Raw genomic sequence first — 16,226 nt, 5'->3', positions numbered from 1 at the left:
CATCACCTTCACTGTACAGTGTAAGGAACATAAGAATGAAGTCATTGAAGTGTCATGGATGTTAGGAATCTTAGTTTGGATTATCATGTCAGTAGCAAATTTGATTTGAAAGCTAAAAGTATGGTTGAAGCCATACAAGGATGTCCATAACACAAGCTCTGCAGATCCCAACTTAGAGTTTGATCTTTTGATGAGTCCCCCTTTTTTGAGAATGTCACAATTTTGTAGAAATACATTGTATTTTGTATAAGAAACTGGTCCTTACAGGGTTATAAATAATTTTTTTAAAAAATCACATTACTCTGGAAAAGTAATGACTCTGCTGAATATAAATACATATCAGAAAAAATATTTATGAGAGCTACATTACCTTAGCATACAACCCTTTGAAAGTGTAATAGATGTGATTAGTCCTATGGGAGAGAGATGGAGACTGACAAAGTGGCCTTCCTGTTCTAGGTGGGGTCCCATGTTTCATAGACCAATCCAATATCCTTGCCCGAGGTTGCTGACTACTTTTCAGTTGCACCCCACTCTCCTTTGTTGAGAACGACCAGTGTTGCTCATAATGGGTGGAAAAAACAGCCTGCCTTCTAGCATGTCTACATCTGGCAGCTAACTAGTTGACTGTACTCACATTGGAGTCACTTTCCTGTGTGTGTAGATTGTTAAGCTTAGCACTTTCTGTTCCAAAGCCTCTACTAAAATGTCATCTGGCTCTAAAGAATCCCAAAGCGTAAAGTGCTTCAAGTTTCCTCAGCAGCATACACGCACACTACAACAATTTTTGTGGGAATGGTCTTGTTGGTAATACTGAGGCAGTAAGCCCCTGAGCTTTGCTGAGACTCATAGACTGAATGTTCAACCTGTCCACCTACATGGCCAAATTGTGTGAGGGTTTTCTGAAGCAGTCTCTCTGGTCAGGCCATGCCTAAGCAGTGATGCTCTTCACGTCCCCATCCAGTTGCCAGATAATAAGGGAACTCAAATGGTTTGTGGGAGACTTGAATTCACAACCTTTATACTCCCTGGGGGGATCTAAATGTACGTGTTCAATCTGTAAAACCAATGTTCCAGCTGCCTAGCCAGGATGGCCTAGAAAGGAGGAAGCTTCTGAAATGTCCCTTTCCAGAGCTCTCCTACCTCACAGTCTTTAACCAAAAAAGGGTAGAGTTCAGCATCCCATCAATCAAATAAGCAATTTTCAACAGTATTTATGACTCTTAACTTTCTTAGCCAACCACTTTATTTCTTTTTTCCTACCACTGGTTTTCTTTGAATTTAAGTACCTCATCAAATAAATAACTTGTAAAGTCAGGTTTCACCTTTATGGAAACAGAAGGAATGTATGCCAGTTTTGTGAACCTATCTGACTCAAGAGTATGACAAAAAGTTAAGTAGATAAAAAGAAAAATTGGTTGCCTTCACTTTTAAATGCATGTGATAATATGTGAAGCTGCTGAATAACTCCTGAACTATCTTTATAGGAAAAAGCAGGGTATGCAACCTGAATTTTGTAACATACTCTTTGTTTTTATGACTGTGAATGGAAGAGACAAAGAGATTATGTTTCATGATCTGATGATCCTCCTTTGACCACACAAACACGATTTTTTAAAGGAGAAGGAAACAGCGTGCTTAAGAGCTTTATGATGAAACAGACTCTTACACAGTGCATTTTCCTTGAAAATGTGTAAGTGAAATCAGCCTGGAGGATGAGAAATTCAGGTGTGAAATGGGTGCGGCTACAGTTGCAAATTTAATAAGACATGAATTTGTTTTTTCCTACAGTGTGTAGTATTGACATGCCTGTGGCTGCAGGCACCTAAGAGACAGAATATAATTGAGGTGCTGGCAGCAGATAGAAAATTGTAATATATTAAACATGTCCTTGTAATTAATACACTGTTGATTATTCTTTTTAAAAAAAAATACTGGTGAATCTCAGGCTTCTGAGAGAGAGAATAAATGTCTTATTTTGTTCCATTACAAATACTTCTCATACTATCAACAAACTCAACACCTTCAGCACTGTAGTAAATACTATGACATACTCCATTGAGTATGGCTTGTTTTCTCTCTCCTGACTAGGGAAGGAATTCTGTTTTCAGTGCAGTGTTTAGTTTTCTTGGGGTTTTTTGTGGTGTTGCTTTGGTTTTTTTTTTTAATCCATAATGCTCTGAAATGCCTCAGTAAGTATGAACCAGTGTAATGAATCACTCTCAGCAGGTCAGCTGGAGCTGTAGGTGATAGTCCTTAATCCAGACCATGACTAAGCCTTTTAGCTATACTAGCACCAAATGGCTGAGGGCTTTGCACAGAAGGATTTACGTCTAGTTCTACAAAAGGATGGAGATATTTAAAGCTGAAATCAGAATTTTCTGCCCTGCTGTCAGCTGATATAGGAGACAGAAATATATTGCCATGACAAAAAATAGCAACTAGCGACAGCTGTGTTCAAAAAGGCAAGGTACTTAGGTATTTCCTTTGTATTTCTGTGGAATTTTGTGAAATATCCATCTGAGTTAAAATCTAAGTTCCTGAACTGTCTAGGTAAAAATGAACGATATTGCCAGTCTATGTAACTGCCCTTATTACCGTGTAAAAGACCTGTCTCTCTGCTACTCAAAGAATAATCAAGGATTCTACACAAAATTGAATAAATCGAGTGGCAAAAGTCAAACAAAAATGTGTTGGCCAAAGACACCCTATAACCTTGAGAACAAATCTTCATTAGTGGGTCAGAAGAGCAGGGTTTGAATTTCTATTCATGCATGTGAATATAGAGGGTAACTACTTTTCAGCACAGTGCTGGGGACCCACAAAACCCTGGCTGGACTTTGGCAAGCTATCTCAGGAGTCATAACTCTGCATTTTAAAAGACAAAAAAAAAAAAAAAAAAAAAAAAAAAATTGCTGTTATTCCCATGCCTTGGTGAGGGTGAGTATAGGAGTCTTACATTTTTGACACCAGCTCATTTAGCCAGCTCCTTGCTCAGGACACTGGTTTCTCTGACCCTCACCATACTGGAAAGGGAATCAGGATACATGACCCACAGCTGCTGCTGCTACTTCAGAGATAAAGCCAAATATCTATTGCAACCAGGAGCAGGGCCCTTATTTGTTCAGACCTTAAGTACTGAACTTCAACTTGACTTAATACTTTAAGGTGTTTCATGCAGAGAGTAGGACATGTGGTTTCTGGGCCTATGTTTGTATTCCTGCAGTATACCTGGGCTCTCCCTGGTGTTCACTGCTGGCAATGTTCACCATCAGCTAACAGTAATAAAAAATGACCAGCAGATAACTGCTGAAAATATGAAATCAGGTAAGCATACTGAAGGAAGCTTCTATGCACATTGCTGCCTTGGTTACCCACATACCTTAAGCACGAGATATAAAGAATGAGTCTTCCAAAAATTATTTGAAAAAAGACAAAGTCTAGTTATCCTCCAGAAAGAAGGAATTCATGACCTTCTGGCACAGTACACTTATATCACCTTTCACTCCCTTTATGTCTGGAAACCTTCATAGGGTTTCTTTAAGAGCAGTTCACCATTACTGTCTGTGCATGGCTGCAAAGGACTCATTAACATTTGTCCCAATAAGGAGGTATGAACTCAGTAATTCACTTTTCTTTCATTTAAAGACTCATGTATTTTTCAAATGCCCAGATCTCAAGACTTTGATGGATCTCTATTTGTAAGAAGCTATCAACTTGAGGAGGGACAAGGAAGAGAAAAACTAAACTGAGAGCTAAAGCAATGGGTCGATGGTATCTCAGAAGGCATGACAATATATTGCATGATTTGTATATAGCAAACAATATTCCCACCTTCCTGCCACTTTGGCATGATCCCTGTGTAACAACAAAAAATACGGAAGTGGAGTGATTGTATAGGGGCAAGAAGGAAATAGTTACTATGAAAGAGATAGCTACTAAAACCATTTTGATGGGACACAGAGAATGGAAATTCTTCAACGAGAAATGCTGAAAAAGACAATAATGAAACCATCATATTGTGCTCTCAGTCATCCTTTAGGAAATATCAGATAGGAACAGGCATCCTCAGTTCTTTCTTCTCCTTGTCATTTTATTATCTGTCAAACAGAATGCCTTTTTTTTTAATTAGACATGATTCAGCCTAATATGGAGGCAAGAGTAAATAATGTAGTCGATAGCAATGACACTAATCTCTGACTTTAGCTGGGTGTGTCCCAAACTTTGTTGCTAAACTTCCAGTTGCAGATTTAGCAGTTGCTTGAAGCTCACTACTGGAGGTTCTTCAAGGCAAGAACTGCTTTTTATTATGTATTTATGCAGTAGATGTGTTTATGACATAATGGGCCCCAATTTCTTTTTGCATCTCTAACTGCCTTTATAATATAAATCTTAATTACAATAATAAACTTTTGGGACAGGAGCCAAAGGTTTTCTGTGTGTGTGAGGATTTTGTGTACGCCGCAGTGTACTTGTCCCCAATTCTAATTGTGGCCTTTGAACTCATTTGTACTGAGATGCAGTTAAAAGTCAGAATAACAAGACCATTAATAATAATAGCAGTGAGAGGACATAGCGCTGTATGGTAGAGAACACACAAGAGGGCTGCATGGGTTTAGATCTGTGTTATGATAATGAAGCCTGGGCGCCGAGAGCTATGATTTCTACTCACATACCCTGAGTTTCAGCCAAGTCAAAGTTCTAGGGAAAATTAACTCTTGCTGGAAATTTCTTGAAGCATTTTTGGTGCCATTCCATATGGAAGACAAGTTTTTTAAAAAAGTAATTAAATTCTGTGAGTCCATGAGGGAAGCCTGATGTCTTTGGGAAAATGAAGTACAGGGCTCTACAGGGGAGAAATCTGGGGCTGCACTGACTTTGGAGACATGGGCATGTAGGAGCAACACACAGGATTTATGTCTTTAATATACATGTCATGAGTGTTTATTTTTCTTCCTCAGAAACTCACACCTCAGTCCAAGTTAAGGCCATCTCATTTTAAGCCATTACATCAGGTCTATAGAAACCATAGTGCCGGCAGGATTACTAGAGGGAAATAGTCATGTTTGGTTGCTTACTTCATCTGTTCAACCAGAAGAAGTAAGTAAGCTGTCAGTGCACTGACCTACACAGATGGCCTGCAGGTGGCTGTGGAGTAATGACAGACAGCACTGGCTTGTTTCCTTCCCTTTAGCTCCCCAGCATTTTGTAGATAAAATCATGGTGCTGCTGCTGTGGCATAATGGAAAAGAACAGGATCTCTTTCCCCTGTTTTCTTTTATGCCCAAATTTAGCTGTGGTTTTGCCTTTTTATTGCCATAATACTCTGTGGAACCACTGACCTTTCTGCAAAGACATAAACCCTACATGAGACAGGAGCAATTTTCTGACCCTGAGGGCAGGTGGCCCAGCCACAGTCATGCTAGATCATTTTTGGCCTCCTATGAATCTTGAAAGGTACTCTTCTATGGCTAAACTATAAATATTTTCTATTATTTTTTTCTTTTTTTCTGCACAAAGCATCTGAAAAAAACGGGGTATTATGCAGAGGCCTCATCAGAACAAAGTTTTCATACATGAAGTATGTGATGCTTTCATGCATGTTTTCATACATTGCTTGCTCTAGGGTAAATCATGAGGAATCTTTGGAGATGTAAAGCTCGGATGGTGTTAGAAGACTGTTGAGGCTGGAGGGAACAAAACTGGGTGCCATGGTGTCTACACTGTCTACTGGAATTGATCCCTGCATGGTCTATCCCTCCAGCCAGGCTTAGGCACCACTTCCCAAAGAACTGGCATAAGCCAAAGCAGCCTGGAAGCATGCTAGCAATTAAATAGTATGGGTGATCACTAGGCCAGTGCTCAAGCTTGTTGCTTGCCCTTGTTTTATTTACCATTATGTAAAGAGGTGGAATACCCACATACACTAGGATTAGGTTGCCAGGGGAACAGCAAACATTGGGCTTAATTGACTGGGACACTTGACAGCAAATTGCTTTAATGCTATTATGTGACATTGTTCTTCACTAAATCTAAGAGTCAATCTTCGTATATGGGGGCTTGTTAAGATGAAGAGCTTGAGAGGCACATTGTAGCCATAAATATCCATGTTTTTGGCTAAGTCTCAATAGACTTCCCTGTCACTCCTTTGCTCAGACAGATAGACAGATGCCTTGCTCTTCCCAAGCAAGGCCACCTTATCTTTCTTACTCCCTCAATTCAGGAGTCGTCCTGTCTTTGATGAAGTTTTACTGCTGTTTCTGTTACTTGTTTCAAATGGAAAAGCTCTTTCGAAAGCAGTCAGGAGGAAAAAAATAAAAGACCTTGGCTCACTGCCATATGCCTTATTTATGGAGGCTAATATGATATAGAGCATGGGAACTGTGGGACAAGGATCTCTGATATTGCACTTATCAAATCTTGACCTTGGTGTTCTGTACCGACCCTACGAGATCACCTCAGTCCATGAGTCCACATCCCATATGGTCTTTTTCCCTCTTTTTTTTCACTGTCTCTTTACTAAAGGGTAACTGAGTGCAAGACCATAACAGGATTCTGACCTTAGCTGATACTTAAAAGCTGTGCATACTCCAAGAGACTGTGTGCATACCTTTCTCCCTGCATGAGTCAGGTTGACTTTTTATTCCTGCTTCTGCCCATATTTTCAGCGTTCTTGTATAACTAGATTAATTTAAAAATCTCTTTTAGCTACAATAACACAACCCAGCTATATTTTTCTGTCATTATCAGTTTCTGATGCTCTCCCTAGCTAACCTTTTATCCCAGTGTGTGGCAGAGGGAGTGGCCCAAATGGTTAATATGGCCTGAGCCACTTTTTCTCAGGCACATCCCTTTGAACCCTATGCCTCCAAATGCATTACAAAGAACTTATTAAAAATCCAACCAACCAACCAACCAAAATAAACACAAAACAAAATGAAAGAAAAAACCAAAAAACCCAGGCTTGATTAGAATGAACTTTACCAATTCAGTTTTACAATTTAAATCATGAACCAAAACCATTTGCAGAACATTTTTGCATAATTTTTTTTGTGTGTGTTAGCTGTGCCTATGTGCTACTTATGACTAGTAAGACTGATATCAATGGAAGCACCACTTTTTAGGAGATGAAGGAGACAGATTTAACAGATGGATGGAGAAGATGATTGCTCATGCTTCTCAATCTTCACAAAAGAAGGGAGGATGGTGAATGTTCAGTATATATGTCCTTCCATGCCCACACACAAGAAATGCAGCGTGGGAAGGCTGGCAGTGCGTATCTTTTCCTGTGGGTTTGTGTCTTTTTTTCCCTGTCATATCTTTATTTGTTTTTAATGAACTTTATCCAAACCAGCAGACTCCAAAGTGCAACCAAAAACTTTGAAATGCGGATTGGCAGAGGGAGAAATCATCAAGTAAAGCTTGATCCTACCTCTGGGTGCATAGGTAACAAAATTTCAAAATTTCTGACAAGACCTGCAATTTAGCTGCAGGATTTAATACTGGAAGATTGATGTGTTTACTGTAATGGCAGTAAATTGACTATCCAGAAAGCTGTATATCTTTTCAGCACAGGACATGTCTGTGTCTGAGGGAGATGGAGACCTGTTATATCTAAAGGAAGATAATCAGAACAAAATGATCACACTAAAAACATAGGAAAATCATTAGAGGAATAAATTAGGAAGAAACAGAGAAGGTAGAATACAAGCTACTATGAATGTCAGCCTTCTTGTTCCTATTGACCTGGAATTGTGATCTAATTTTAGAAATGAATATGATCTTCTTGAGCCAAGAGTAGGCTCAGAGAGAAAAAAAAAATCTTGCTATAGGCTTTTACTGGATGGGAAATCTCTTAGCAGCAAGTAACATGGTTTAAAATTTAAAATGATGATTGAAGAAGTAAAAATTCACACTTATCACTGAGAGTCTTTTCTGTCTGCATCTGTAGACATCATCCATAATGAGACGGTTGCTCACATGCAATTAATGACATGTCATTTACAGATTTTTGCATACTTTGCAGACAGTGGCATTTGAAGAAATTTAGAAAACTTAGATAGCCAGATGGAAAAAAAAGTCTTTTCTACACCCCCTCTTCCTCTTGCCCCTAGATAATATGCAATATAAAAGCCTAAAGAAAGGGAGTGGGGCATGAAGTACATGGTACTCCATACTTTTCTAAGGCATCTGCTATGTACATTCTTTGCTGTGTGATATTTTCAAAGCTGCTATGAGGAAAGCAGCTTGCCAAAGGGAGAATACCAGAAAGTGAAATATTTCTGCCTCTTGTGCAATCACAAGGAAGTGACCTCGGGCAGGACTTTGGAATGAACTTTCTGTGGGCAGCGTATGTGTGTGGTCACAGCAAGCTACTGTGAATGCAGAAGTTGTGCATTATCTGCTGGGCCAGCCCTTTCATATCTATGTCTCATGTTCTCACTTGTCTAGTACTTTTAGTTGTTTGGCAGTTATGCCTTTGTACACCAGTCTTCCTCCATTTCTTTGGTCTACACTCTTCTCTCAGAGATTTCTTTTAGATTTAATAGCCATTTTTCAGAATCTTTGACAGATATTTTACAACTGCTATAACTTTACTAGTGTTAGAGAAGAAGGTTCCTTTTCTAGTATTTAGGTTGAGTTCCGCCTCATACAAACAGGATTTTACCACATAATTTGCAGTCTCTAATAATGGAGAAAGTGCCTAGGTTTTTCTACAGTGCCGTCTCCTTTTTGCTCATGTCCTTTCAGTCGTTTTTGCACCTTATGCACAGTAAGGGGAAGAAAGAAGTAGAGATTTGTAAAGATACATTTTCAAAGACGAGTCATTTCATTTTCTGTATTGTGTCTATCAATTATTTTCTCACATATCTACAAGAGTGTTTCAGCAAAACCAAGACGAAGGGGCTGTAATAATAATCATCACACTGTCTGATAATAGGCTTCCCAGAGACTCAGCTGGCAGTTTGACAGTCCTCTGCCATAGTTACTATATCCTGCTGATAGAACTGCTGTTCCCACAAATTGATCCTGACAAAAACAAGTTCATCTCTATTCTGAATTTCAGGGTTGACCTTGGTGGTTTTACAAGTTTTGCTACCATACTGGACACGAAATATGTAGCACAAAAGCCATATACCTAAAAAAATATCCCAGCCTTTCTATTTTACTATCTGTTTATTCTCTCTGTTTCCTTATTATTTTAAACTGTTTTGTGGTATGGATAAAAGTCAAATTCAACATTTTTTAAAGTACATGGCAATTACCCACTAGTGGTTATAAAACTTATTTACCTGGGCACAGAATCTCTGTCCTTAACCAATTTATGGTTGAGATATCTTAACCCCTACTAATTGTAGTCTCGAGAACAGTGTCATAAGGCAAAGGATGGAATGATGAGGGGAAAGTAGAGGGAAAAGCAACAGATAAGTAGGGCTTACTGCAAAATCCTTCCAAAACAGAGGGATCTTTTGTTTTATATAGTTTATACAGTCTTTTGCTAAATGCTGTGTAAATACACTATATAACTGCAGTTGTGAGGGCTTCAATGGAATCCTTGTATGAAAACCATCAGCCTTGATAATTTTACAGTATATCTGTAAGCTTTACTAACTTGTGAACCTGAGGAGAATGATAATGTAAGACATGTCCAAAACATCACTTTTGGTAGCACCAGTGTATTTTCAGAGTTACATACCTTTAAATACATAGATTTAAAATAGTACTGTAGTGAGGAATAAACAACTAAGAAACCTACTTGGTAATCTCATCTCTGGGAAAAATCACTGCTACCTAAATTTTGTAGCCATAAAGTTATTCAGTATGCAGATGTAAGAATGGAAGTGTCAATGTATTTTATTCTTTCTGAAGCTCCTGTAATTCTAACACCAGGTCTGAGACACAGATTGTTGCCTTCTACTGGCTCAGGCCAACCCGTTCTATCATCTTGTTTCAGGAGTCATTCCTGAGAAATAGGAAACATTGGCTGGAATTCCTCAAAAGATACAATCACACCCAGGCCTCCCACATTGTGGTTAGTCTTATTTTATACATGAATATTGGAAACACCCTGAGCATTTCAAAAGAAAGGGGCACATACCACTGTATTTTGTGAGATCTGGACTGCCAAGCTTGTGCTGATAAGGGTATTGCTTTGCTCAGAATTCAAAATTGGATTCAAATACTAACAAGGCACTGATCTGCAGAGCTTCAAGTTTGGAAAACCTGAAAGTGTAATCACTTTAGAGGTCCTCAGGGTTATGTGGCAGCTGAGAAGATTTCAGCAATACAGTTTTGGACGTAGGCACTTAAATTTAATTCCATTAGCTGTTGTCTGGTATGTAAATCTGTCTACTAGTTCAGTCCTGATGCCAGGGCTGTGCTCACATACATATCTGGGATTTTAGTTCACCTTAAACGTCTGCTGAAGAGCCATCAGCTGTCTCCTCCCACCCCCCAGCATCCAGACCGGAGAGCAGTGTGAGAGCTGGTGGGGGAGAGACAGTACCCACCAGCAGATGCATGAACAGAATCTTCTTCCTGGGAAGAAGAAGTGCTGTGGGAATGAAAAAAGAGAGTACAGTTTCCAGCTAGAGACAGGAAATTAATGAGTTGTATGAAATGGGAGAGGATATGAACATTGATACAGGCAGAATACAGAAGAAAAGAAAGCACTGATGGAAAGGTGTCCGGGAGAGAGTGGAAAGTGGAGATTAACAAGAGAAAGGGGAAAAGGGAGGACATGCATCCTCAGTGGACATACAGGGGACTCAATTGACCTGTGGCTGATATAAGCAGAGGAAAAAGAAAGGAGACAAATATTTTTAGTGCACTGAAAAGAGATGTGACAACATATGGAACACAGACCTTAAATGTTGTGGACGTTTCAAAAGAAACTGCACTTCAAGAAAAGTCTCTCCAATCGCTCAGAGGGTGTTTCCAAGCCTTCTGAGCATTTGTCACTTCCCTTAGCACTGCTGGCTATGTCCCAACCTAACATAATGACCTCAAAAAGGCAAATCCCTTATTTACTGTGAGAAAACAACACCTTGCCCATCTCTCAGTGACAAGTATTAATGGACAATTCTGCAGTATCTGAGCTGCAGCAATATGACAGCATTTTCATTTATAGACCTTCTGTTCTCAAGCAAGATCCATCTCAATGACCTCTGTTTCATCAATCCCCCAAGCATGCTGTCTGGCCTGTGTCTTGCCTAGGCAGCTGCAGGAGGCAAAATGCAGAGTGGGGGCAGGTGGGGAGCTGAGCTCAGTGGGGGTAGGCTTGTGTGCAAGTACATCTGCGTGTTCTGAGGGCTAGTTTGCAACATTCCTCTTTGATGATTTATAGTTGAGGAGGCACTTAGGGCTCTGGACCAGCTTTTTAATGTTCAGGCCAAGAGAAAATAAAAAAAGTAAGAAAAAGAAAAGAAGGAAAGAAAAAAAAAAGGAACCCCAGATAATTAGAGTAATTCTGCTGCATGCATAAATACAGGTATGCGATGGCAAAGCTGAGATCGAAATCATTATAGATTAAGTCAGAACTTTGCTTTAGTGTCTCCATTAATCAGGTACTTTGATCACTGCTATTTCTCACAAGTTCAGTCTGTGGATAAAGAAGGCTTAAGGGTGCATCATTACAATTCTGTTACACCCTTAAAGAATGACATAATGTAAAGCTTTAAACACCTGAGGTTTGCAGGGCAATGCTTTTACTTGAGAAGAATAAAGTCACAGTCAGTTTAAGTTTCCTTTTAAACAATGGCTTATGTCACAGGACAAAAGATGTGTCATTTGCTGTGGGAAAGCTAAAAATAACACTTTGCTAAACCTCAGGTCAGAAAAGGACTTTATTTTGTTAACCATCCTGACTGTTTCTTCCTCTCTTCTCCCTTGTGAGGTATGAAATCATGGGCAATTTTTTACCCTGAAAAGGGTAATGCAAAAGCAGGAGTATCTGGTGATTTTTTTAAAGAATGTTTCCTTATATATCTGTTTGCATAAGAGTGCAAAGCAGATTATATTATTATTATACCTGTATTTAGTCTAGGCATGTTTGTGATGCTCTTCATATTAGTATATATCTCATTCCATAAATTACCAACTACCTCAAAAAAGTAGTTTCATCATCTATCTTCCTTTCAACTAGTTTCTTACAGATAAAAGATCTTCTAGTTCATTCCTTCTGTATCAGGCATCTTTTTGTGCTAATGCTTTGTTTAAACAGATGCTAAATAAAATTACAAGCACATTGTATGTCTGCAAACCAGTCCTGCCAGGTTATAAACACTGATAATTCCCCCTAAAGTGAGAGGATACCTGAGGAGACTTTGAAGACACCCGTCAGATCCTCAAGAGCTTACCCATGTCCTTGGGCATCCTTCACAACCTCCACTCATGCAGATAAATTTCACTGAGGTTACACTAATGGTGTACTTAAGGCTATAGCATGAGCTGCGGTGTTCTCCTTTTTATCAGTATTGGTGCACAGTTCTCTTTGATCTTCACTTATGCATCGCCTTCCATCTCAAGATCTCAGATGGCTTTTCAAATGTTAATGAATTCTACCCATTCTACCCTAGGGAAACTGAGGTGATGAGAAATTACAGGAGATACTTAGGTTCACAAATACAGCCTACAACTAAGTTGAGAACAGCCCAGTGAAATCACTTGTTCTCATACTGGACAGGTAGTACAGGTATCTGTTGCATAGTCTGGACTCAGAACATCCCTTGCCATCAAAACGCTTCCCTGGTGAACAGAGATGTCTGGTGCTGATGGGAGGGGAAATTTTGTTCTCTGTGTTGCTTTCCCTGGAATATCAAGCTATGAAGCACATAATCACTGCGGGGGTGAGGAGGGGGGGCGGTAATCTTTCAAGAGTGATGAGCCAGACCAGAGTTTTCATTCTCAAATTAGTGGTTCAGTAGGACAACCGAAAGCCAGCAGGAGCTGGAAGGGCATGATGTTCACAGAGGAAAGATGAGACCGGTCGGCTGTGTGAGGCAAGAGAATCAGCTTCCAGAGACATTGAAATTCCAGAAAGCTGGAAGTACTGGCCTCAGAACTGAAGCAGAGTTGGAGGTGCCTTGGCTCCCAGGGCCCAGATCTGTTAAAAAACCTGCTCAGGCTCTGGTGCCCACGCTGTAAGTATCCAGCCCTGGTATGGATATTTTGAAAAGTAGTACTTCCAAGTTTGGAACTACTGGGTGTACATTTGGTTGTACAAAAGCTCGACAACTGGAACGTATTCCTCATACTTCCTCTTGATACTTCCAGGAAAGAATAGGTAAAAAGCATGCTTATTATTTGGTAATATGTTCTTAAAGAATGATATCTATTTTTCAGCATTTTGCTGTTTGAGTTTCGATGTTCTTCAGATATGTGATATCTAAAGGATGCTCACTGTGTAAAATAGGTGATGAATGAATATGAAACATTTGGTTTATGTAGATTTCTATGTGGGAGAAAAAACATTTTAATTTATAGTTTCACTTAGCTGAATCATTGGCGCTAGCTGCTTTCATAAACATGAGAAGGAATTGGGCAGTTCTCCTTTTATCACTGGCTTTAGGCTGAAGTGGCAAAATCAAACTCATGTAAATGACTTTCACATACTTATTTGGCTTAACTTCAATGGGCATGAAAAAGTTACTTGATGCTCACATCCTACATTCTCAAGTGGCTGTTCCTTTTTTTTTTTTTAAATCCACTTTTACACTTAAAATCTCTGAGTGAAAGGAAAAGACTGTGACTAAATGTGCTGCAAAAAAATACATCTCTGAATTATTGTTTTAAGCAACTTAGTAAGCCAAAAATTAAAATAATAGCTCTATTTTTCCTTATCAGCATGTTAAAAAAAAAAAAAAAAAAACTAAAAAAAAAATCAAGACAAACAAATAAACAAAAAACCCCACTACTTTTGGAACTTACTGCCACAGCAGTCTATGTTGTAATTACTATTTATGTATTTTGTATCTCCCATCATAACAGAATGTTATAATGAAACCACATCATGGAATATAACAAACTCTGGCTTATCTGTCCATTCTAGTACAACAGAGGAATAGTTGTAGTAAATAAGACAACAGCATCCTTGAAAAAGAATAAAAATATATATGGCTACTCTTACTTGTGAATCCTAAATCAATTACTTTTTCTTTAGAGCAGGTCTAAATCAAGTACAGTCATACAGTTGCAAGTTTTAGATAGCCCACTGGTTTGAAGTGTCTTTATTTTAAAGGATCAAACCTGAACCATGTTTTAGGAAACCTGAAAAAGAAGGCAATCCAAGGCAGTGTAAAATTTTCAAATATTTGGTCTATGTCATTTGCAACAGTGCCCTAGTTATGCAATATGACATTTTGTCTGATGATGACTGAGCAGGAAAGATTCAAAGATAGTCAGAATATCTGAGAAATGCAGAATCAGATAGTACTTAATTTGGTCATGTCCAGTACCAGTGCAGCTGTGCAATGGGAAAACAGTCACATATGACTCATTTTATAAGTTTTGAAATTTGAAAATGCTTGTGTTTAGACAGCTTAGAAGTGCTAATTCACTAGCTCTTAGAAACAGCAGTGAGTTTTTCTCATCAATATGCTTCAGTAATTTCTGAACATGCTTCAAAAAGATATTTTTAAGAATAAGTGGAAAAGAGTACAAAAGAAAAAAAAAAAAACACAGAAATATACTGACAATGGTGTTTAATATATCATAAAATGTGCCACACTTTGTGGTGTTTAAAGCAGGAAGTATATTTGGTGTACAGTATATAGTGGTGTTTAAAGTTAGGAAGACTAGAGGACAAGAGATGGATATCTAAAGAAGACTCCCAGCACTGAACATACAAAATAAGAATAAAAAGTGTTCAGTAGAGAAGGGAGGGCTACGAGGAAAGAAATGCTTTATTAGCAATATTTCTCAAATGTAACCATTAATAAAGCATCATAAATCTATAATAAAAATTGATGTAGTTGAAAAGAAAACCAATTTAAAATCCTGATCACTTTACCTTTTTTTGTTATCCCAATGATTTTCAAACTAAGCAGAGGAAAGTCATAATGTCTTTGTCGCAGCAGCTTTCCCAGTGTAAGGAGGCCTTCTGGTGGTCAAAACAATGAACATTTCTTCCAGAGATAAACATAACATCCAAATGAGTGTGAAATTCTAATCAAATTTAGATTTATAGAAGTCAAAATTCACCCATTGTATAGAAAGCTACTTTAAGGATTTAAGCAGCGATTATTTATGCATTGACCTTTTGATGTTAATGAATTTTGTCCTTCAGTCAGTATATTAGGAACCAAGGAATTTAGCATGAATAACTATTAACAAAACTTTGCTTAAGTGCAACTGTATGATATGCTGATGTCAATCATTAACCCTCTGAATTTTACTTGAATGTTTTAAAGAACTGTAATAAAACAGTTTGCACAAAATATTTCTTAATGTATTTAACCTGAATACTGATTCTCTGAACACTCACATTGCATATTTTTAAAGCAATTTTTTTTTTACTTTTCCCAGCATGGTGTATTTTTCCTTTTGAGCAGTACAGACAGATACTCAGCACAATATTTGTTTTGCCATATTTTACTTTAAATGAAGATATTTTCTGGTATACAAGAAAAAATTATTTAATCTTATAGTATTCATGTTTCTGATACTACAATACAATATGGGATTTCTTCAATGCCAGTGTTTTGGTTAGAATAAACATTCCCAGCTAACAAACCCCTTGACATGTGGAAGAAGGAGAACTTTTTGAATTCATTGATGCTGAGAATGTCTTCCAATATATAGCAAGCATAGGTGCTTCTGGGAGATGCAGGTGGATGAACAAAGATATTCTTCCTAATGTTCAGTCTGGTATGTACTGTGCTCTGAACTGTGAAGAGAGAGCTTCATTGGCACTGGATACTTTTTGCTGGTTTCTCAGCTGATTTGTTCAGCAGAGGGCATTAGATTTTACCTGTAGCTGACAAGGTCTTCAACAGTTCATATCAATTTCTTCAGCACTGAACTGCTGCTCATTTCACGCTGGAAAGAAGACACTTGTCTACTTCTCAAAGAACCCTAAGCTGTGTTAAAATGTTTGATGCCATTATCTGAGGCCTTGTGCACTCCCCATTGTAAGAGATCTTCTTTGACATACTGGACTTGGGGTTCTTTAACCATGGAGCAGTATATGCATCACCGAGTCTGCTGGCAAGAGATGGGGTACACCT

This window comes from Heliangelus exortis, chromosome 1 (genome assembly GCF_036169615.1).
Source record: "Heliangelus exortis chromosome 1, bHelExo1.hap1, whole genome shotgun sequence".
NCBI lineage: Eukaryota > Metazoa > Chordata > Aves > Apodiformes > Trochilidae > Heliangelus > Heliangelus exortis.
The sequence above is the reverse complement of the archived record's forward strand: the minus strand, read 5'-3'. Positions refer to the sequence as shown.